The following is a 23,933-nucleotide window of genomic DNA, read 5'->3' as shown; positions in this document are numbered from 1 at the left end:
TTTTCTTTCTCCCTGTGTAGATGTCACCCAAAGAGTCTTTACAATGTAAGGGGTGATAGGTGATCTATTTATTATTAGCAGGAACTGACTCTGACGTTTTGCTTTGGTGCTCTCAATTCCTCACTCCTCTGGTGAACTGCGGTACATATTTTTGCATGGCTTCTTATGTGACATTCTTTCCACAAAAGCCAATGAGTTGCACAGTGTTGTCCCTTTTCATTAGGTTTTCGGTTTTAACATGGTGTTTTATGTCAGCTGGCTTTTTTTGGGTTTGCATCAACATTGTAATCAGTAGCTAACGTTTTGTTAGGCAATTTGTTGATGCTCATCACTTGTCAGGTTTTCAGTTTGCTAACCGCTGACATTTTCCCTTTCTTGTTCAGGAAAGGATTTTTATAGTTTAATAATATAATGTTCCCAAAGATACCATTTTCTCTGCCCTCTCTTTTCCCTTACTTGACCCTTGCTTATAAATAGGTACATCCCTCTCAAAGGAAACATAAGTGTTGGAAATTCTGAACAATGAAAACATAGCAAATATAGGTCAGTGTATTTCAAGTGCCACCTAGAGAAGATCATGGTGTGGAGCATGTCATGCTTCTATGTGGGGAAATGCTCTCGCCTCTGTCAACGTCTCTAGCTCAGGGCCTGTCACTTGGTGGGTGCTTGGGAAATTTCAGATGAGACAAAATGAGGAACACAGGCAAATAATCACTTCCTAAGTTTGTACAATAAGGAACCCTAATTTTCATTCATTTTCCTATCACCATATATCCTGGGGAGTGAATTAGCCAGGAAAAACATCACGGACTGGTCTAACTTTATTTGCTATATTAGTTTATATATTCACTTATTCCTTCCCCTGTTGAATTGTGTATTTCATTTTCATCACTTTAATTTTGAACGGAAATGTAAGGTTATTTCTCCTTCACTTGTTTGAGCAACAGCAAGAGAAACTCTGAAGGCTTCCTGATAGCAGTTGAAAGGACATGAATTACCTTGTTTACGGAGAGTAAAAGAAAAAGCGAAGGGGGACGTTATGTATCAGGTACAGCTATGGCTGTAACGTCCCTCAGGCCCCCGAGTCACTTGGGACAATGAAGACAATTTACCAGAAGAACTCCCCCTAGTCTTGTAATTTACTGTTAAAAATACCTGCTAAAATGTAAGAGAGTTGAATTCATGAATAGAATGAATACTTTGGATTTATGTTATCGTCTGTTACAAGAAGGAAATGGGATTTATGGGTTAATCTAACATGCTGGTTAATGGAGTGTTACCAGAGCACAAGATAGAGACTTCTCGTTTATCAGGAATGGTGGGGAAAGGGAATATTATAGTATTTTGGAGCTTCAAGAATCTCCACACACTATACCTTCTATAGCAGTGGTTCTCAGCAGGAGCAGTTTTGCCACCTAGGGGACGTTTGGCAATGCCTGAAGACCTTTTTGAGTGTCGGGGTGGTGGGAGGAAAGGGTGCTACTAGCATTCCATGAGTACAGTCTAAGGATGTTGCTAAGAATCCTACAAGGCACAGGACAGTTCTCACAACAAAGAATTATCTGGTCCAAAAATGTCTATCGTTCTGAGTTTGAGAAACTCTGCTCTGCAGGTTAGCACTTTTTATCAAATTAGAATTCAGCAAAATTCAGTTAACAACAAGATGACAAGCGAACATTTTTGGTGATTTGGATGATAATTTAGCAACTTACAGAGGTGCTTCAGTGTCTTTACCAACATCAATTACCGCTGTATTGGTGAAGTGTAGAAAGATAGATAAAGATGTTATGCTGTGACACAGTTATCCAAAGAGGCTCAATTAATTCTTATGTCATAACAGTTATTTGAGTTAGAATCGCTACTTACTTTTTCTTATAGAGAAGATTATTTACTTTTCATGTTACAACAGAATTGAAATATAACTTGATCTTTGAGTTTTAAATGTACTTTAAACATACTAAGTGACATGGTCTTGGAAGAATACTTTGGTTAACGCAGCTGTTGTTACAAATACCCTATGCTTTTATTTTAAACCTACTGAGGGAATGAAAGAAAGAAGAAAATTTTTCCTCTACCATTTGGACAAAGTTTATTTGTGTGCACAATCCAAGAAAATGGAAAAGAAAAATATGTGCTTCTGTGTAGAAAAAACAAAGGAATCTGTTAGTCAATGAATTAAATATTTATTGAGGACTGTCTCATTCACATTCTGGGGCTAGTGCAGTAAAAAAGTAGAGCTTTTTATGATGTCATTTATTGAATTATTTGGAAAATAATAAAAGTATAAAGCATGAGACTGAAATTAATTTTATGTGTCTGTAGTAACTTCCTGCACACATGGATTCAGATACAACGTATGGTATTTACAACTATGGAAACTTAAATAATAGACCACCCATTGCGTGACCCTAATCTTATCCCCCTGAACTGCTCTTTGAGTTACGGGTGAGTCAGTGGCTTAGCATTAGGAAGTGGGTTTATGCATCAACGATTCTTTTTTTACTAAGCACATATTAGACGCCTAATATATGCTATGCTATTCTGGGAAGAAGGGACATAAACATCAGTTGGGAATAGTCCCTGCCCTTCTGTGCAGCTGCAGGCGGAGGTGGTGGGCAGGGAAGAGAGAGCTGGAGAGGGGAGTGTTGAGAATGGTGAGTGGGACAGGAACAGTGGGGAGATAGTTCTGTGAATGGTGATGTGTTATAAGTGGTAAAAGAGGATAAAGAAAGCATGAAAGGAAGAAATGTGTCACTTAGACCTGTGTTGACCTCCTGTTCTTTACCGGGATATGTTTGTCTTTAACCCTTTCTGTTAGACACTTGTAACTCTCGTGTGTGTTGAATAATTGGCCTTGCGGAGGGCAGGGTAGACACCAGCTAATTTGTTTGCTTCAGAAACTCCCAGTTTCCCAGGAAATGAATTATCTGAGCTCAAAGCAGTGCATTGATTTTGTCACACTTAACAATAACCAGCATGTGACTTTTAGGGCCATTTCTCTGAATAGATTAACACTGAATAAACAATAAAAATTCCTGAGCCTATAAATTCTGCAGTTTCTATTTCAAAGTGTAATCCTATTTTAACTTTTAAATATTTTTTGTTTTGTCCTAGAAGAGAGTGAGAAAATTGATCTGAACAAACTGCTGAGATAGAAGAAAAAAGAATGTAACTCCAGCATCTTCATCTCAACAGGTCCAAGATGGAATGTGTTATTGTCCATCACACACTTGCTTCTTACTCTCTGCTTAGTTTTTCTTGCCTAGATTGAGCCTCCAATGGGTTTCTCTCTTGCCCATCTTGATACCAAAATCTGTTCTCCATGTTGCTGTCAGAGTGATCTGCAGAAGCCACAAATGTGAAGGGAATAATAATAATAGCAGATAACATTGAATTGAATACTTACTAGGTAGTAGGTGTTCTAAGTGCGCAATATAGAGTATCTTTCAATCTTCACAACAGTATGATATCAGAACTATTATTCCCTTCATGGTACAGAGAAGAAAGCTAAAGCGCAAGAAACTACGTGCTCTAGGTGACGGATCTGGTAAGTGGCAGAGCCAGGGTTTAACCCCAGTCTCCCGACTTGAGAGCACTGGGTCATAACTGCTGTCCTATGCTCTTTTGCTGAAGATGGTCCTTGTCTCCTCAGAGCATACCAGAAAATGCAAAGGACACTTATCTCTCGTTTAAGTGACTTGTTCATTTTTGAAAAACCTGTTGCTGAAAGAAAAACTGAAAGTTAAAGAAATCTTTTAATTTTCATGAGAAAATTATGAGTTCCATCTCAACTTAAGACACCTAAACAATTGTCACACGTAGAAAAAGCAATGCAACAATGAAAACAGATTTATGTAAATAATAAACAACAATTTGAAAGTAAGTAATCCCAATTACTACATAAAATGAAGGTTTATTATACTTAGCAAAGGAGGGAGAAAAGACTTGGGAGTGGGTCGTGAATGTTAAAGGAAGAATGCATTGGAATCATTCTTTGGAAGGTGCGATCTTCTTTCTGCCCCATTTTCTTCACCAATTCTTCAACTTTTTTGGATTCATCGTTATCTTGTACTCAAGCTTCACTTTAGAAGTGACTGTGTAGGAAAACATCTTTAGGGCAAAACAAACCCAAGAACACGTATGTGTGACACCATGATGATGTAGCACGTGTGTGAACACAACAGACTGATGCTTTCTCTTTCCCCATCTCAAAGAAAATTTTTGAGTTCATTCAAATATGGTACTTAATTCAAATGTATTCTGTAAGATACTCTCTGACTGAAAACTGGTAAGTCAAGTAAATTGGGGATTGTGTCTCCGTAAGACAGTAATATCAGTATATCATCTCTTATACTTATGTAGTAGATTTTGGGGGAAAAAAGTTGCTCTAGTGAAAAAGGATTATCTCAAAAAATAGTGTACTTTTTCAGGAGCCATAATGGTGAAAAATCATTAGCAAAACAATCATTATGAAATAAGTTTATACTTGGCTCATAACCCCCCCCAAGTTTCTGCTCTTGTGTTGTTCTCCAGCCTCATCTGTCCCCACGTCCTATCTCATACTTTCCTTGTTGGTATTACTGCGTTGTTCATACTTATGCATCCATTTGATGCTGTTTCATGCCTCCGTTCCCTCTGCATGGAATATCCACCTTTTCCTTCCATATGCACACAGTAGGTTTGTGGCACAATTGAGGAATTCCAAACTTTAGAAACCTCAGTCTTTTAAAGGGAGCTGCTAGCAAACCTGCCTAAACTTTGCCCTGGAAGGACACGTTATCTTTATTATTCTGGCGGAAAACAAATCTGGCCACTGTATCTTTCAAGGATGTTTGGTATACAAATATTCCTGAAGAGCCAGTCTGGAACAAAATATCTGTTAATGCCTTTGCTCAGAAAGTGCAGAAACAGGAGAGATCCTTGGAGAATTGTCTCCCAATAGTCGTTGCACTCGACATGCTGTATTAAAATTATCCATTTAAGTGTCTGGTTGGTGAGCTCATTTAGAGCAGAAATTTAATCTTGTCAGTCTTTACATCCCTAATATCCAGCCTAGTGCTTATTACAGAGTAAAGAATTGATATATGTTTATAAAATAAATGAGGAAATGAAGACCTTTAAGAATCTGGAGAACACGGGGGCTATACCAAAAGTTATTTTATATAAGACAATCCATTAAACCACACTAAGCACAACCGAATTTTAAATACCAGGCAGCTCATAGACGGCCAGCTGGTTTTCCGTGATCCAGATTCTAATACATTCGAAAAATTTTTTTATTATATAATGATGATACCAAATCCATTGTTTATTATGTGCTAAGCCCTGAGTTAAACTCTTTATAAATAATGCCTCATATATCCTGGTAAGCAACCCTATGAAGCAGTACTATTATGATTTGTTTTTGGAAACAGAGATTCAGAGAAGTTATACAACTTGTTCAAAGACACACAGATGGTCAGTGGTGGAGATGGACTTTGAATGGTGGAGGTGGGATTCCAGGCGGTTTGACTCTGGAGGATGTGTTTTTAACCACGTAAATTATACAGCCCCTCACTGGAAGGGAAAGAAGAAACTCTGCATGACTTATCTTAGGTTCTCTCAACAGAGGCTCTGTCTCCAAAACCAAGCTTAGGTAGACAGAACAAAAAATGCACTATTAACAGGTGCTGGTGTGCATTTGGGGACCTAAACCGAGCCACGTTTGGTTTAGTAAAGATGCCTCTCTTGCAGAGGACATTCTTTGAGGATGGTAAGACGAGGTTAGCGTCTTTGGCTATGAGAGTTTGGGGTGATGGGCCCATGAAGACATTATTATTGTTGCTAACCTCCAACTAACCTAGGGCTAGAGCAGGGCCAGCTTCGTAGGTGCGCACCTACGGAGTCATGGAGGGCCCTCCTGCGCCTAGAAGGGCTTCGTGGGTGTGCACCTACAGAGTCACGTAGGGCCCTCCTGCACCTAGAAGGGCTGTGCTTAGAAAGGTTTCTGTGGTTGGTTCTCTGCTCTGCTGTCATCGTCTTGAAATTCTTCATTCTTTTTGAATAAGGGGCTCTGCTTTTTCGTGTTGCACTGGGCACTGCAAATTTTGTAGCTAGTCATGGCTGGAGTCTTGGTTAACACTTTATGGCAGCTAAGTATTTGACAGTGGAGAAGGGAGATGGACTGGCAAGACCAGAGAGCTGCCAGCACAGTCTTTAGTAACCTAAGCTTCTGCCTTATCCCTGCTGGACTCTGGAGAGAAAAGCTCAGGGCCTGGATTTCGAGGCCCTGAAATATCCAATTCCTTGAGTATTTGATGATTCTACAAAATCACTCTGGGACTGATTTAAGATATTTATTGCAGAATACTAGTTTATTTTAAGGAAAAAGAATTATATTATGGCCAGTGTTTCCCAGATTTTTAGAGGTCTTAGATCTATTTTCATTCTTTTTGCTGGTCTGATAGTTTGTTTTAGGTCAATTTAACCGTTCTCATTTATAATAAGCACGAAATCAATTAGATGAGAAATAATATTTCCTTTTAACAGGAATCAATATCTACCATTTCCATTTTGATGTATGTTATATTTCCATTATCTTTAGTAAACGGGAATGCACCTTGTGATTTTCTTGGTTTGCGTTTGACTGTGTAGGCTCAATACACTTGATATCATCAGGTTTGCTAGGATATTTCAGTGATGTTATCAACAGCTTTGATTTGTAAAACCTCAGTAATACTACCTAAGCTGCTGCTTTTTCTTCTCTTCCTCACAAACCTTACTTAGAGTCTTTGCATGGCCTTCGGTCATATTCATCTGCATTTGCTTCTAACAAACACATATGTAATCCAGATCTGATTTCACGTGATATTTTCTTCTCTACAGTTTTATGTCATTATCTCTGCAGTCTCTGAGATCCCTTGCTGAGTTCCACCATTCTTCTACAAATGAAAATAAGCAGGGGCAAAAAACACTGAGGTGTAGCAGTTTCTTAAAAACCCCTTGTCTTGATTTATTGTTACTAATTTACCCAAGTCCTAAATCTTTTCTGCTTTCGTATGGTTACATTTTGTTGGATAGTAAGTTTCATTTTGGCTAAAACAGGAGAAATTCTGCCGGGAATGAGTTCTATAACCTCCAATTCTACAGAGTTGTATGTTTTACTGCTGCAGACCCAGCAGAGGGAGCCCAAGTTAATGAACGAATCTTTCTCTGGCTCTGTTTCGATGACTCAGAGCTAGTATTTCATAGTCAAAAGGTGATTTTCTTTTGGAGGGGGTGAGAAGTCAGGAAATATGGTGTGTGTGTGGGTGTGTGTGTGAGAGAGAGAGCAGAAGGAAGAAGTAAAATGGAAGGAGCAAGCCGTGCGAATTTGAAGATGCACTTGAAATGTGGGAGGTGTATTACATCTTCTGAAGGAAAATGACAGAATTGATGGAGAGAAGCTTTTGATTTTTCAGATCCTGAAAAGGTGCTTTAATGCTAAATACATAAAACTACTTCTTTTCCTTACTTTTCCAGTTAGCCAGTTCTCCCTTTAAACTTTTCAGATTGAATCCTTATCCATTTCCATTTCGTGTGATTTTTATATTTAGAGTAATCTCCCAGTGAAAGCGTTTTTTTATCCCCTTCTTCAGTCCATTATCTCACTGGGTCACACGTGGTTTGTGCATCTACGTCTGAGTGTGGAAAATCTTGGAGGCTATTTAAGTTTAGGCGAATATTTATTCAATAGATTAATCAATCAGTCCACCAACTGTCCAAACAGTATTTATTGAGCTTTTAGTACTATATGAGGTGCGGATTGTGTGTGTGTCTGTGTGTATTGGGGGCGAGTGGTGCAGCCAGGAGGGAGAATCGAAACTATTGTCTCTTCTCAATGAACTTCCATGGAGCTGAGGAAATAAATGTGTTTGGTAAAACACAAAATGTTATGTAAGCAAATGCTAAGCAGTAGTTCAAAGTGCCCACAATGTAAACTGAACATAAAGTAGGTGTTCAAAGAAGAGACAGAAGATGCTTGAGGTAGTTGGAAGAACCCAGAAAGGCTTCAAAGAGGATATGGCTGGGCCTGAATGATGAGTGGTTTTGTGCATGGTGACAGGAGAAGAGGGGAGGGACAGGGCCTTCCTTGGTGGAGAAGCAACACCAGAAAGGCTGTAAGAAGCAGTGTGGTTAATGATGGTGATACGGGTCACTGTGAGGGATTATGCTGTTTGTGTACAGCGTACTCCTGGGGTGGGGTAGGGGAGCCTTTCTCATCAAGCCTATGTAGATGGTACTCCTTGAAGTACCCAGTGCTTCCAATGAGTTCAAGGGTGGCTGTGATTATGTTGAACAGTGGTTTCTCATCCTTTGTGTGTTATAACCATCAATCAATCTATTGAGAGGAATCTATAAAGAGGCAGTGGAGCACAGTGGATACAGATTGGACTGTACAATCAGACAGCCTAGATCGCATCAAAAAATACATGTGATAAGGATAAGTTTCTTAACCTCTCTTTGCCTTATTTCCCTCATCTATAAAATGGCAGGATAATAGTACCTACTACATGGAGTTGTAATGGTTAAATGAGACAGGATATCATCTGCTTAAAACAGCGTCGAGAGCCTAGTGAGCCCAAGTGTCAGCTGTTATTATCAGGGAGCTGATGTGTCACTCGAACAGAAAGCAGATACTCTACTTTTTCAAGTGTAGAAATATTCCAGAGGCTTTCCGTTATGAAAATCTCAAGTCTCATCTAGACTCCTTTGTCTTTTACTGGTTGAGAATGATGAAACAGATCATATGGTTTAAGATTATGCTGGTTTCACAGACTGGTTTATGAAGTAAATCAGATAGCATGACCTCCCTTGTTTAAGCAAAAAACAAAGATGACACCCATCTCACTAAGTGTGATCTCACCTGGGAATTTGGTGGTCCTGCTTGTGCTTGCACTGTCTCCACATTTTCTAGCTATTTCGACCATGGAAAGAATATAAGCCCATGAGGGCAGGAACCATCTCTACCTTGGTCACCATTGTATCTCCTGTGCCTCTTGTTCACTCTTTTTTTCTGAATGAATGAGTCAATGATTGAACAAAGGCATGAGTTTGAAAATTGTCCCTGCCCTCTCCCACAAATTTGTCAGCAGTCCTCTTCCTAGCATGGGTGAAGTAGGCGTTACTACAGAATGTCTTGATGGATGTCTAATGAAATACCTTCCCTGGTGGTTTCTCATTGCCATGAAATGAAAATCACTTATATTTTAGATCACTTTATCATTTGCAAATACTATCTTATACTTCACATAATTTTCTGTGGCATTCATGTGAATTCATTATTATTTCTTCTATTTAGTAGATTAAATAACTGAGTCTCGATAGACTTGAATGACTGGCTCAATCTCACACACAGATGATTGTGGACTTTAGACTTGATCTGAGGTCCCTTGACTATAAGTGCAGTGGATTTTTTTAGATTTTTGTGACACCATACTTTTTTTCCTACCCGAATTGAAAGCCTCATGATTATATTCACCACCCCCGCTCCCCTGGGGAGGATGGGGCCTCTCTGAATTTCTCATATTGGTGTACATTGTTTGTGAGATTAAGTTGGCATTACCTTGGAAGACATCCTGAAGCTCACAGGGGATGTGATACTGAGTAGAACCTTGAGGTGGGAGGAGTAGTGGGCAGAGTTAGAATTTACCTTGGGTAGTTCATAGAAATCATGATGCCTCCATTGGAACTGGAAGAGCTGGATGGGCTGCTCCCCTAGATGTTCTGAATAACGGCCATGGGAATGTGGGAAACAGATAAGGCAGGAAAATAGAAGACCTAAGGAAGGCATTACAGATATTCATAGTTTTATGTAGAGCTGGTCCTGCTGTTGCTTCAGATGGAAACCTAAAGCCTAGTAACTGAGGAGTTACCACGAAGACCTGGATAGAACTGCCTGACTATATATACTTCAGGAGGGGAGAGTTTGGAAAGACCCTGTTCTTGAGTTCTTCCTCTTCTCTCTCAGGTTTGGAGAAAAGCCTTCATCCAGTATGTTGGCGACATTCATCATCTTTTATGCTAGCATATACATTATGGTCTGAGGCACACATGGAAATGGATTTTGCCTAACAAGTTTTACTGCTGTTGACTGTTCTGTTCTAAGTCAATGTTCTAATTTCAACATCATGAAATTATTAAATGGACTCTTTAAAAAGAAAGACAAAAATGCCTGCTTAATGAGACCATTGGAATGTACAAGACCATATCCTCTTAGGTGCTTAGTAATTATGAATATAATTGAACTCAATCAACATTTGTGGATACTTCTATTATATAACTTATCATAGTTGGTCCCATTTTAAATTTATTTATGGCCCCCTGATTATATTATGGAGCAAATTTGTGTTCTTTGTATTATCTTTGCCTATAGTAGATGCTTAATAGATGTTTGTTAAATGGATTGGAAGTTAAACACTTTTACAGAGTAAGATGGTGGAGAAACAAGAGCTCTTCTGAGTTAGTGGATATTTGGCAATTAATTTACTTTTTGGTTTGCCATTTCTTTATTTGTGACCTAGTTATATATAAGGTAGAGGTTAACTCAATTTCATTTAGAGCAGAATTCAAAATAACTAATATTTATGACTATAAAACAAATTAAATCATAGTAGGCATGCAAAAATGGACATGGAAGTTGATAAGTGGAACAATGATTGTACTCTGCCTTTTCTGCATTGCCGTTCTTTTCTGTGTCTGGTGTGAGTATGCGTGAGTTAGTGTGTTTCAGTCAAAATAGTCAAAATAGATTTTTAAATATGCCTTGGTGAGGGGCTTGGGCATGCTTAGTTGTCAGAAAAATTACCTTCATGTTTCTCTCCTTTTTATGATCATTCTCATTGTGTATGATGGAATTAGCAACTTCAGTTCCTACTGTGCAAGATTTTCTTTCATTTAGGAAAGCATTATGTGAGTAATCAATATCAGAACTTAGGGATAATTTATTTTAGAATCATATAATAATTTCTTATAACTAGAGATTGATGCCTAAAGAGTAAATGGTTCATTAAGTGTCAAAAAAAAAATGAAATTAGATCCTTACCTCACACTATATAAAAAAACCAACTCCAGATGGATTAAGAATTTAAATGTTAAAAGCAAATCTTTAAACAGTTAGTAGAAAATCTAGATGAATATATTTTAGACCTAGAAGTAGGAAAATATTCCTTAAATAAGGCATAAAACATGTTGACTACGAAAGAAAAGACGTAAGTTTGACTACATTAAAATTAAGAATTTTAGTTCACCCATAGGCCACCTAGAGAAAATGAAAGGTCTTATCACAAACTAGGGGAAGATATTCACAACAGACACAGCTGACAGACGATTGGTGTCAAGAGCCCAAAAGCATCTATGAATCAGTAAGAAAAATGAGCAAAAGTCCTTAATAGACATTTCACAGAAGAGAAACTCATATGACCAACAAACATGTGAAGAGATGTTTATTCCATCACATCACATCCATTAGTGACCATGGAAATGCAAATAAAGACCACAGTACAGTATCGTTTTATACTCTTCTTTTGGCAAAAGAGTTAGAAGTCTGATAATATCCATTGTTGGAGAGGATGCAGATCCACTAGATGTTCATTGCTGGTCAGCATGCAAATTGGTGCGATCATTTTAAAACATTGAAAATTTTGGAAAAAATTGCACATTCATATATCCTATGACCTAGAAATTCCACTGCTAGGTATCCAATAAACTCGGTTACATGAACAAAAGAAAACGCATACAAGATGTTCATATTAGTGCTATTTCAGGAATAATCTGGAAACCATCCAAATGCATATCAGCAGGAGAGTGGATGAGCAAACTGTGATATATTCACAATAAAATATGGCACAGTGGTTGAGTGAAGTACGGCATTTACAAATATCGTTGAATCTTACCAATATAATAATAAGTATAAAAAAGCAAGTTCTAAAAAATTATATACAATATACCATTTTATAAAGTTAAAAACTCAAGTATCTCTTTAAATACAGATAAATGTAATATTTCTATATAACAAGGAAATGAAGGGAATCATGGATATGGGATGCAGTATGGTGGTTGCCTCGGGTCCGGGAATCAAAGGGGTGTCGTGTGAAGTGACCACATGGATTGCAATCAGAGTCCTCTTATTCCTTTCGGATGGGGAAATTCATCGTTCCTTATTACATTATTAAAAATTGCTGATAAATGAATGAATAAAAGTGAGTGAAAGAGTTACCAATGATAAGAGTATGCTCTGAGCCAGGGATTATGATTAATCCAACTTTGTGTACCTGAGGTACAAAGAGAAAAAATAAAGATGAAATAGTTCCCCAAATATATGAATATTAAGGAAATTCAGTATTTAACCGTATTTTAAGAGTTGACATGGCAGGCTATACCGTGTTACTGTTTTTATATTATCAATACACTTTTAGATTATATGTTACATGAAAAACATTTTTTAAGCTCATTCCCAGATTATCTGTGCCTATCATATAAAAAAGGAAATGTGAGAATCATTCTACTCCATTTTCATGCCATCATTTTAATTATATTTCATCTATTTTTGTTTTCATGAGGAAGATTGGCCCTGAGCTAACATCCGTTGCCAATCCTCCTCTTTTTGCCTGAGGAAGATTGTTGCTTAGCTAACATTCAGGCCAATCTTTCTCTATTTTGTATGTGGGATGCCACCACAGTGTGGCTTGATGAGTGGTGCTAGGTCCACGCCTGGGATCCGAACCTATGAACTCTGAGCCCCCAAAGTGGAGTGCATGGACTTAACCACTATGCCACCAGGCTGGCCCCTCATCTATTTTTCAAAGAAAAAAAAAAGACAACATCTGAAACCAATTTTTTCTGTAAAAGTATTTAAACCTTATAAAGATTAGATATTTGAAACATTTGAATTGCTAAGCATTTTGATAATCAGCCTAAAATCTGTTAGAAATATGTGGGTTCTTGGGGTCAGTATGTGGAATTTCAGATCTAAATATCTTATTTCCTTAAACACATTTCCCAAAATACAGTTTGTTATATTTAGAAGACAAAATTGGAATGTTAGGATAGCAAAATTAAAGCTATTGTGAATTGTTGTAAACATCGTACAATACCAATATAATGTGGCATGTATAAGATGCAAACAAACCAAGAACTAATCAATAAAAGGGATCGGATTTTCAGCTTACAAAAATAACTGGCAGTTTTTAGAATTTGGAAATACTATTTTGTAATGAAACACAGATATTTATTCGCATCTGCATTGGTTTGCTAGGGCTACTGTAACAAAATATCACGGACCGGGGTCTTAAACAACAGAAATTTCTTTTTTCACTGTTCTGGGGGCTAGAAGTCCAAGATCAAGGTGTCAGCAGGTTTGGTTTCTTTTGAGACCTTTCTTCTTGGCTTGCAGAGGTCACCTTCTTGCTGTGTCCTTGTGTGGTCTTTCCTCTGTGCATACACATTCCTGGTGTCTCTTTTTCTTCTTCTTCTTTTTTTTTTTGTGTGTGAGGAAGATTGGCCCTGAGCTAACATCTGTGCCAGTCTTCCTCTATTTTGTATGTGGGATGCTGCCACAGCATGGATTGATGAGCCATGTATAGCTCCCCGCCCGGGATCTGAACCTGCAAACCCTGGGCCTGAAGCAAAGCTCGTGAACTTAACTATGCCACCGGGCCAGCCCCTCTTCTTATGAGGTCACCAATCACACTGGATTAGAACCCCACCCCATCGACCACTTTTTAACTTAATCAACACTTCAAAAAACTTATCTCCATATGGTTATTTTCTGAGGGACTGGAGGTTGGGATTTCAACAGATGAATTTTGGGGGAAAACAATTCAGTCCATAACAACGTCCTTTTCTGTGACTGATTCTCCTAGAGAGTGCCTGCTGTTTTCCAGACTCTGCTCTAGGTGTTGGGGTACAGCAGCAAAGCTTACAGTCTGTGTCTCACCATGGACCAAAGAAAGGGGCAAGGACTCAAAATTAGAGGAAAAGTTTTATGACATTAAATTTGCAAATGCCATTATTCCCAAATCCCTGTCATTTTCACAGATAAATGTTTGGAAGAATTAACCACTGTTAAAGAAAGAAAGAAATCCCTGGTCCTACTCACCCCAGAGTCTAGAGCATATTGTCTGGAGTCGAGCACACGAGAGCAGCTTAATTCCAAAAGAACACCCATCATTAGAAGTGTCTGTCATTGTGACGGTTGGTTGTGGACTTGTATTTAGAACCACTGTGTTTCCTCTGACCACAAGGTCTTGTTTCATGCCTGAGATGTGTCGCCTCTAATTGTGCTCAGGTGGGCCTCCTGACCCTTGCTGTTTGCTGCTCTAGAAGACGGCTGCCTGTCTCTTTTGAGGTATTCCTCCATCCTTCAAAGGGAAATTTGGGTAAACTACACAGCACACATTTGAAATCAAAGACTTCCAAACATATCCTCCAAATTTTTTTTTTTCAGATTGGCACCTGAGCTAACTTCTGTTGCCAATCTTTTTTTCTTTCCTCCTTCTTTTCCCCAAAGCCCTCCAGTACATGGTTGTATATTCTGGTTGTAGGTCCTTCTGACTCTGCCGTGTGGGACACCACCTCAAGATGGCCTGATGAGCGGTGCTAGGTCCGTCGCCAGGATCCGAACTGGTGAGACCCTGGGCCGCTGAAGCAGAGCATGTGAGCTCAACCTCTTGGCCACGGGGCCGGCTCCCCCATCTTTTTTCTAGACTAACTTTAGTATTATCGTGTCACGTTCGAAGGACTAACACCTTACTGTTCTTGTTTCACAACACAGGCCACTTACAGGCAGGAAAGAGATGATGTCATGGAAACGGAGACAAGCAGTTTAGACAGGGTAGAAGTTGTTCTCACATCTAATAGTCCAGTGCAAGCAGTCTAGGGCTGGCAAGGTGTCTCTAGTGAAGGGGCACTGAGGCTGTCTTCGCCCTTCACCCCCAACTCCCTCACCTCCAAACCAAGAGAACGGTTTTAAGCATCATAGAAGCCTGGGTATAAATGCCATCTCTGGCCAATGTGGTCAGTAGGGCTCACTTGTGGCTGCAAGTCTTTGATTAAAATGGCCCAAGCAGGTCAGCAAAACACTTCCTTCATTTCACTAAGAGCGTGCAGAGTTGGGGTGGCACATCTCTGAGGTCATGAAGAATCCCAGCTCTTTCCTCCTCTCTGCTCTGCCTTCTTCATCACGTCAACGTTTGGTCCTTGAGCTTGTCACTTTATGTTTGAGAAATGGCCCCTTAGATCATATCCTCATGCCAGTGCCCCAAACAGGGAGGGAAGGAGCTTTTCCTTATGTGTCTTCTTTCTCTTTTTGATGAGGAAGATTGGCCCTGGGTTAATGTCTGTTGCCAGTCTTCTTTTTGCTTGAGGAAGATAGGCACTGAGCTAACATCTCTGCCAATCTTCCTCTATTTTGTTTGTGGGACACTGCCACAGCATGGCTTGATGCGCAGTGTGTAAGCCTGCACTCGGGATCTGAACCTGCGAACCCCAGGCTGCCAAAGCATGTGAACTTAGCCACTATGCCACCAGGCTGGTCCCTCCTTTTTTTTTTTTAAATCAGGGGAGCAAAAATTTCCCAGAACCCCTTTAGAAAGTCCCTGCTTACATCATTTTTTAAAAAAGTTATTGTTTTTATTTTCTTTGGATAAATACCCAGAAGTGAAATTGCTGGATCATAAAGTGGTTCTATTTTTAAGTTTTTTGAGGAACTTCCATACTGTTTTCCTAGTATGGAGGAATTCCTGCACCAATTTCTATTCCTACCATCAGTGCACAAGGGTTCCATTTTCTCCATATCCTCATAACACTTGCTATTTCTATCTTTTTGATAATAGCCATTCTAACAGATGTGGGGTAAAATCTTATTGTGGTTTTGATTTGCATTTTTCTGATGATTAATGATGTAGAGCATCTTTTCATATACCTATTGGCCATTTGTATGTCTTCTTTGGAAAAATGTCTATTCAGATCTTCTACCCATTTTTTATTCCACTTATTTGTTTTTTTTGCTCTTGAGTTGTGTGAGTTCTTTATATATTTTGGATATTAGCCCCTTATCAGTTATATAATTTGAAAATATTTTCTCCCATTCACTGGTTGCTTTTTCATTTTTTGATGGTTTTCTTTGCTGTGCAGAAGCTTTTTAGTTTGATGTAGTTCCACGTGTTTATTTTTGCTTGTTGCCTTTGCTTTTCATGCTAGATTAAAAAAAATCATTGCCAAGACCTATGTCAAGGAGTTTACTGCCTATATTTTCTTCTAAAAGTTTTATGGTTTCAAGTCTATATTGAAATTTTTAATCCATTTTGAGTTAATTTTTGTGTATGATGTAAGATAGTGGTCCAGTTTCATTCTTTTGCATGTGGCTATCCAGTTTTCCCAGCACCGTTTTTTGAAGAGACTGTCTTTCCCCATTGTGTATTGTTGGCTCCTTTGTCATAAATTAGTTGACCATATATATATATATGTATAAGTTGACACATATATATATGTTTATTTCTGTGTTTTGTATTCTGATCCATTGATCTATGTGTCTGTTTTTATGCCAATACCATGCTCTTTTGATTGCTATAGCTTTACAATATATTTGAAATCAGGAAGTGTGGTGCCTCCAGCTTTGTTCTTCTGTGTTGATTGCTTTGGCTACTTGAGGTCTTTTGTACTTCCTTACAACTTTTAGGATTGTTTGTTCTGTTTCTATGAACAATGCCATTGGAATATCCTCTAAATTTTGTGAAAGTCTGATCAATTATTTTCATTTTTTTTTCAGACACAGACAAAAGAACTAACATCTAATTTTATTTAAAAATGTGATTGATGTTGTTTTCCTACATTGGCTATTGCATCCTTCCCCCCTCCATGCTGTTTTCTGTTATTCCCTTGACTTGAGTTTATCTGGGAGGCTAGGTGAGAGGAGGTTGCAGAGAACAACAGAGTCAAATGATTATACTGAAGCTGAGGCATCTGAAAGTGGTGGGGCTATTGTGGATGAGCACGGAGGAACACTCTGTCCTTGGGCCGCTGATCAAGGACAAGAAAGGAAGCTGGATGTCTGAGTAGATACCATTGCAGATAAATGGCTTTTGAGGGTCAGATTCACTCCCTACTCTCTGGGTTGTGGTACAATTAAGCTCCCTCCACAGGGCAGAAACCAGATATAACCTTGGGAAACAAGGACTATGGGGAGGGCAGGTGAAGGTAGATGAGAGGATGCATCCTTAAATTAACTGAGATGACGTTTCCATCATACGGTTATGGAAACATCAATACAGACACACCTGGTTTTCTTACGCTTCACTTTATTGCACTTTGCAGATATTATTATGTTTTTCTACAAATTGAGTGTTTGTGGCAATCCTGCATCGAGCAAGTCTATAGGTGCCATTTTTCTAACAGCACTTGCTCACTTTGTGTCTCTGTGTCACAGATTGGTAATTCTGTCAATATTTCACACTTTTTCATTATTATTATATTTGTTATGGTGATCTGTGATTAGTGACCTTTGATGTTACTGTTGTAGTGTTTTGGGGTGCCACACACCATGCTCATATAAGACGGTGAACTTAATAAATGCTGTGTGTGTTCTGACTGCTCCACTGACTGGCTGCTCCCCTGTCTCTGTCTGTCTCTTGGGGCCTCCCTATTCCCTGAGACCCAACAATATTGAAATTAGGCCAGTTCATAACCCTATAATGGCCTCTAAGTGTTCAAGTAAAAGGAAGAATTGCAAGTCTCATTTTAAATCAAAAGTTAGAAGTGATTAAGCTTAGTGAGGAAGGCATGTCAAAAGCTGAGACAGGCCCAAAGCTAGGCCTCTTACACCAAACAGCTAGCCGAGTTGTGAATGCAAAGGAAAAGTTGTTGAAGGACGTTAACAGTGCCACTCCCGTGAACACACAAATGATAAGAAAGTGAAACAGGCTTACTGCTGATATGGAGAGAGTTTTAGGGTCTGGACAGAAGATCAAACCAGCAACAACATTCCCTTAAGCCAAAACCTAATCCAGAACCAGGCCCTAATTCTCTTCAATTCTGTGAAGGCTGGGAGAGGTGAGGAAGCTGCAGAAGAAAAGTTTGAAGCCAGCAGAGGTAGGTTCATGAGATTTAAGGAAAGAAGCCATCTCCATGACATAAAAGTGCAAGGTGAAGAAGCAAGCACTGATGAAGAAGCTTCAGCAAGTTCTCCAGAAGATCTAGCTAAGATAACCAATGAAGGCGGCCACAGTGAAGAACAGATTTTCATTGTACACAAAACAGCCTTATGCATGAAGAAGATGCCACCTAGGACTTTCATAGCAAGAAAGGAGAAGTCAATGCCCGGCTTCAAGGCTTCAAAGGACAGGCTGACTCTCTTATTAGGGGCTATTGCAGCTGGTGACTTTCAGTTGAAGCCAATGCTCATTTACCATTCCAAAAATCCTAGGGCCCTCTAGAATTATGCTAATTCTGCTCTGCCTGTGCTCTATAAATGGAAAAACAAAGCCTAGATGACAGCAGATCTGTTTACAACATGGTTTACTAAGTATTTTAAGCCTACTGTTGAGACCTAGTGCTCAGAAAAAAAGATTCCTTTGAAAGTATGACTGTTCATTCACAGTGCACCTGGTCACCCGAGAGCTCTGGTGGAGATGTACAATGAGATTACTGTTGTTTTCATGCCTGTTAACACAACATCCCTTCTGCAGTCCATGGATCAAGGAGTCATTTCGACTTTTAAGTCTTCTTATTTAAGAAATACATTTCATAAGGCTATAGCTGCCATAGATAGTGATTTCCCTGTTGGATCTGGGCAAAGTAAATTGAAAATCTTCTGGAAAGATATTCTAGATGTCTTTAAGAACATTCATGATTCATAGGAAGTGGTTAGAATAGCAACATTAACAGGAGTTTGGAAGAAGTTGATTCCAATCCTCATGGATGACTCTGAGGGGTTCAAGACTTCAGTGAGGAAGGAACTGCAGATGTGGTGGAAACAGCAAGAGAACTGGAATTAGAAGTGCAGGCTGAAGATGTGACTGAATTGCTGCAGTCTCGCGATCAAACTGTAATAGAGGAGGAGCTGCCCCTTATGGATGAGCACAGACAGTGGTTTCTTGAGGGGAAATCTACTCCTGGTGAAGACGCTATTAAGATTGTTTAAAGGACAACAAAGGATTTAGAATATTACATAAACTGGGTTGATAAAGCAACTGCAGAGTTTGAGAGGATTGACTCCAATTTTGAAAGAAGTTCAACTGGGTAAAATGCCATCAAACAGCATCATGTGCTACAGAGAAATCGTTCCTGAAGAGAAGAGTCAATCGATGTGACAAACGTCATTGTTGTCATATTTTAAGAAATTGCCACAGCCACCCCAGGCTTCAGCAACCACCACCCTGATCAGTCAGCAGCCATCAACATTGAGGCAGGACCCTCCACCAGCAGAAAGGTTACGACTCATTGAAGGCTCAGATGATGGTTAGCATGTTTTAGTAATACAGTATTTTTTAATTAAAGTATGTACATTTTTTTTACACATAATGCTATTGCACACTTAATAGACTATAGTATAGTATAAATGTAGCTTTTGTATGCACTGGGAAACCAAAAAGTTCATGTGACTCACTTTACTGTGAGACTCACTTTATTGTGGTGGTCTGGAACCCAACCTGCAGTATCTCTGAGGTATGCAAAAAGTGGTATTTCTTGCCCTCCTGAGTTTATGATCTGCTATCTGGATCTGGCACTGTACATTTCATATATTCGGTTTAGTTACAACAGCCCCTGCTAACAAGAACTGAAAAAGATTCAGCAGCAGCCTGGCTTGATCCAAGGCTAGAGACTCATGAACTGTAAAAATCTTACCATAGCTCTTGTAATATGCTGTCATAAACTGAAAAAAAAAACCCAGTACAGTGTGAAATACTGGCCTTCTGCAGCAGCGTGAGGATGATCTGGTATATAAACTGGAAAACAGGGGCCTGAGGAGGGGGGCATACACAGTCTGGGTGCAAATGGGAAGATAACTGGGTAGCCTTCAATTTGATGATGTTCTGATCAGGATGAATTTATTAGTTTCTCTTCTCTTTTATTTGAGAATAAAATAAAAATGGAAAATAGCCAAATTATAGGAGAGGAGTGACTCAAAGGAGGTCAGTATTTCAAGAAAATATTTAAAAAGAAAAGTGTTGTGTTAGTTTCAGAAATCAGCCTTGGTCTTAATGACCAAAATCGCACTGCATTTCGACTAATCCATAATTCGATCAGCTCCTGTTCAATTAAATGATGTCCTTGAATTAGAATGATGTCCCTTTTAAGAACTGGGACCAAAATCACAAATGAAAATGAAGTTTTTGGAGGACTCTTCAGAGAGTCTTAGAGTTATGAATCATACCAAGAAAAACAACCTGTGCAATTCAAATAGTGACAATTGATATAAATATGCCTGGTAACGTTAAGTTGTGGTTAAAATCCTGGACTTTGGGTTTGGGTAGACATTGGTTCAAAGGCTGGCTCTGCTATTTAGAATCTGAGCAATCCATGTTGCCTTTCTGTAAAATAGGAAGACAAGCGCCACTGCATAGCATTGCTGTGGACATTAAATCTGATCACACATTTAATGTTCCTGGCCATGGTAATAATTTATGTTATTATTAAAAGTTTTACTAATTGGAGGTTTTTAGCAGCCTGACTCATGATACAAAATTTTCTTTGTTGGTTTAACAAAATATCTTTAATTGTTGAGCGCTATGATTTTTGCGTTTCCTAAACAATTTAATTTTTGTTACACATTAGAAAGCATTGAAACATGCTAAAAGCTTTTGTATAGCTTTTCAAAATATGGCAAAAAACAAGCCATGAAAAGACAGTGAATGAAAGAGTGAATTCTTTAGGCAATACTCTTTATGATTTCTTGAGCAAAATAGGAAAAAGAAAAGATAATTTTATTGGCCTCTGGCAGGTACTAATGATAACATTAATGTAATAAATACTGCAGTAATTTCCGTTCTATTTAGTAGTGTTTTTTGTTCAGTCCTCCATGAGATTTTAACAAATGAACTGGTGAGCTTTTCCATGCTAAGTGAGGAGAGAGGAGGTGGTTGTTATGAGTTTGTTCTCAGGAAAATCCCAATGCAGAAGAGTTACGAAGTCCGGTCGTCCTAATGAAAACACTCGCCTTCTAGGCCTCCTGTTCCAGTCTCCTCTCTGAATGCCAACCTTACGTAGGAAAATGACGTTAGTTCGTTAAGCCAGAGTCCTGAAAACATTGAGGTCCCTAGACTAAAATTAAGAAAATATAGCTTTAAAAATTCTTCAGCATTTGCTACTTTATTTTCATTTTTGAATCCGAATTTGGTTTATTTGGAAAAGTAAAGTGCCAGCCAAACTTAGGACTCTGGGAACACTTATTTGATGCTCCCTTTGGTAATTCTTTCTTTTTTGCCTTTTGCCGTTTTGAACAAATGATGTCCAGCTTTTTTCTAGTAGCTTTATTCACTCTGATTGGTCCCTATTCTTAATATTTTTCAGAAAATACTGGAGATATTTTACACTTTTGCCCAAAGTGGAGAGTGACCTAAATTTTTGTTTTGCTTTCAACTTTTTATTAGTTACTTTTATCACCAGTGATGGATAGAGGATAAGTCTTAACAGTATAAGACTCTGAAAGAAAAATCAACGCATGGGGAGCATTAAGAAAGCAGAATCTTTGCTGTTAGGGATTTGGTCTTGACCTTGGCCAGTGAGGGAGCGGCAGAGAGTGTGGTGGTGAGTGAGTAAAGGAAGGGGAGCATTTCTTGAGAGATTCTTTGTTGGAGTCAAACGGCAGCTGGGATCCTTTGGAAGTCGAATGCTCTACTGCAGTAAAATGAAGCTCTTTTACAAGTCTCTCCATTGCTGCTGCTACTCCTGACGGTGAAGCTATTTTAACTTTTAATTTGCTGAAAGGCAAATGAGGCAGCTGTCTGCACAGTGGGAAGTTCAGGGTGAGTGTTGGAGAAATAGCTTCTCTTTTCATGTAAATTAAAGGCGAATATACTAAAGAAAAGTTCACTGTTTCTCTCCAGACACTCAGCAAGCAGGCCAGAGTGTCATCTTTGCTGATTCTCCTGTGCTTTCATTTAATTTCGCAAACACGTCAGATCTGAGGCAGATTTTAGATCTGACAGCATTGAAGCATCCCTTGCCTTTTGCCTCTTCCTCCACCTTCCCAAACACCAAACGCCAGAAAACTCTTTGGATGATGTCTGAATTTAGGACTCGACTTAGTGTTTTCATTAAACCTTTATTCTTTTCTTTATGGTATTTCTTTGTATTGAAGCATTTTCCTAGAAGAACTGAAGCACATGCAGCAAGAAGTAAGATTGTGCCTATTTTTCATTAAATAGGAGCTGTGCTAGCAACTTCGTCAATGTTGCACGGGATCTACTAATGGCAACAGCCTCTGGATGATTCCTTTTGATGTTGCCCTCTAAAGGTCTCATCAGAAAGCATTACTCTCTGCATTATCCCCTTCTGACTTCTGGTGGTTTTGTTTTATTTGGCTATTGATTGGTGTTACACATCCTTCTTAATGCTAACATTAGATGCTGCTTTATAAGAGCACTTAGTGGAAAATAACCATACACAGGTAGAAAGTTCATTAAAGAGTTTGAACTACGCATCTAGGATGCATCATCAGCCCAATATATGTTCTAACTATGGGACTGCTTGGGAATTTTGGTAAGTTGACTCATTTAACTTGGCTCTGCTATACTCTTTGTCTTTTGTAGGGTAACATGCATTATTTAGATGAATGGAAAACTGCCTTTTGTACTCAGTATAATACATTTTTAATGGCAAATGATTGTATAGATAATCTCATCCAGGGGAACAAAAATGTTTCCCTTTGTTTATCATGATAAATTTACTTCTGAACAAATTGAGAATGAAGTCATCATCCCTGTCAGAAATGGGCAGGGAAACAAAGGGTTATTAAGAATTGACTTTTCCCTTGGTGAAGTAATTATCAGTAATCATTGCAGTCCATAATGCGTGTGGTTTGGCATGACATATTAATTTGTGTTGATTTAATGGTTTAGAAACCATTTTTGTTTTGCTCTTTTGGTTTTTGATTTTCTCTTCTGGGGAGTTGCAGTGGTTACATATCTTCTGTATGAAGGAGTTTGCATTATGGTGATCACAGTGAACCTGTGTGGGATAAGGACAAACACAAATTCAGAGGCTTAATTCTCCCTGTTGAAAATAAGGGAAGAGACTTTTCCTCCCTTCCTTTTCTTAGAACATTTACTTTAGCAAACTTGTAATTGTAGGTACTTTCTCCTCTCTTTGAAATGTATATAAATCCTTCTGAAAACTGGATCGGCCTTTCCTCAGCTTTATCACGTGGGAATATCTTCCTCAGGACCTGGGAGTTATCTCTTTGAAATGGAAACATCAAGGAAGATATCGCACCGCAGGCCCCCCAACCCCATCCCCATCTCCCAGGGCTTGTGGGAGGGGAGGGGCCTAACCTTGGTGGGAGCCTTGCACTAAGTTGCAAAACTACCTCCTGTCATAGATATGAGAAGTTTGTTTCTCCTCTGGATAAAGCCAATTACCTAACACAAATGGTCAGCCCAAGTACCAGGTAAATTTAGGATGAACTATGTGACAAATGGTGCTGTCATGACCTCTTACTTGAGCAGAGTTATTGTTTACCTTGAAAATATGTATGTAATGATTTGTGTCTGCTTGGCTCTATGAAAGGATGAGATTTCCTTCCATCTCTGAGATCTCTTAGTGGATGGCCTGTGATGCACATTACATTCGGCTTTAGTATTTCTTCAAAAACAAAAGTGATTTTTTCTCTCCTACCTTTGGGGAGAGGATTTGAGTTGGGAGAAAATGTTCTTTTTAATTATTTCCCCCTCAATGTCCACAGACTATTATAAAAAGTA

At 38.8% G+C, this 23,933-nt stretch overlaps 1 protein-coding gene and 1 pseudogene across 2 annotated transcripts in view; both read left to right on the top strand.

The window, feature by feature from the left end:
• TAFA2 (TAFA chemokine like family member 2) overlaps positions 1 to 23,933 on the top strand; it is a 417,458-nt gene that overhangs the window by 59,000 nt on the left and 334,525 nt on the right. The gene's annotated exons all lie outside the window — the stretch shown is intronic.
• Positions 17,709 to 19,478, top strand: LOC138924727 (tigger transposable element-derived protein 1-like; annotated as a pseudogene).

This window comes from Equus caballus, chromosome 6 (genome assembly GCF_041296265.1).
Source record: "Equus caballus isolate H_3958 breed thoroughbred chromosome 6, TB-T2T, whole genome shotgun sequence".
NCBI lineage: Eukaryota > Metazoa > Chordata > Mammalia > Perissodactyla > Equidae > Equus > Equus caballus.
The sequence above is the reverse complement of the archived record's forward strand: the minus strand, read 5'-3'. Positions and strand labels throughout refer to the sequence as shown.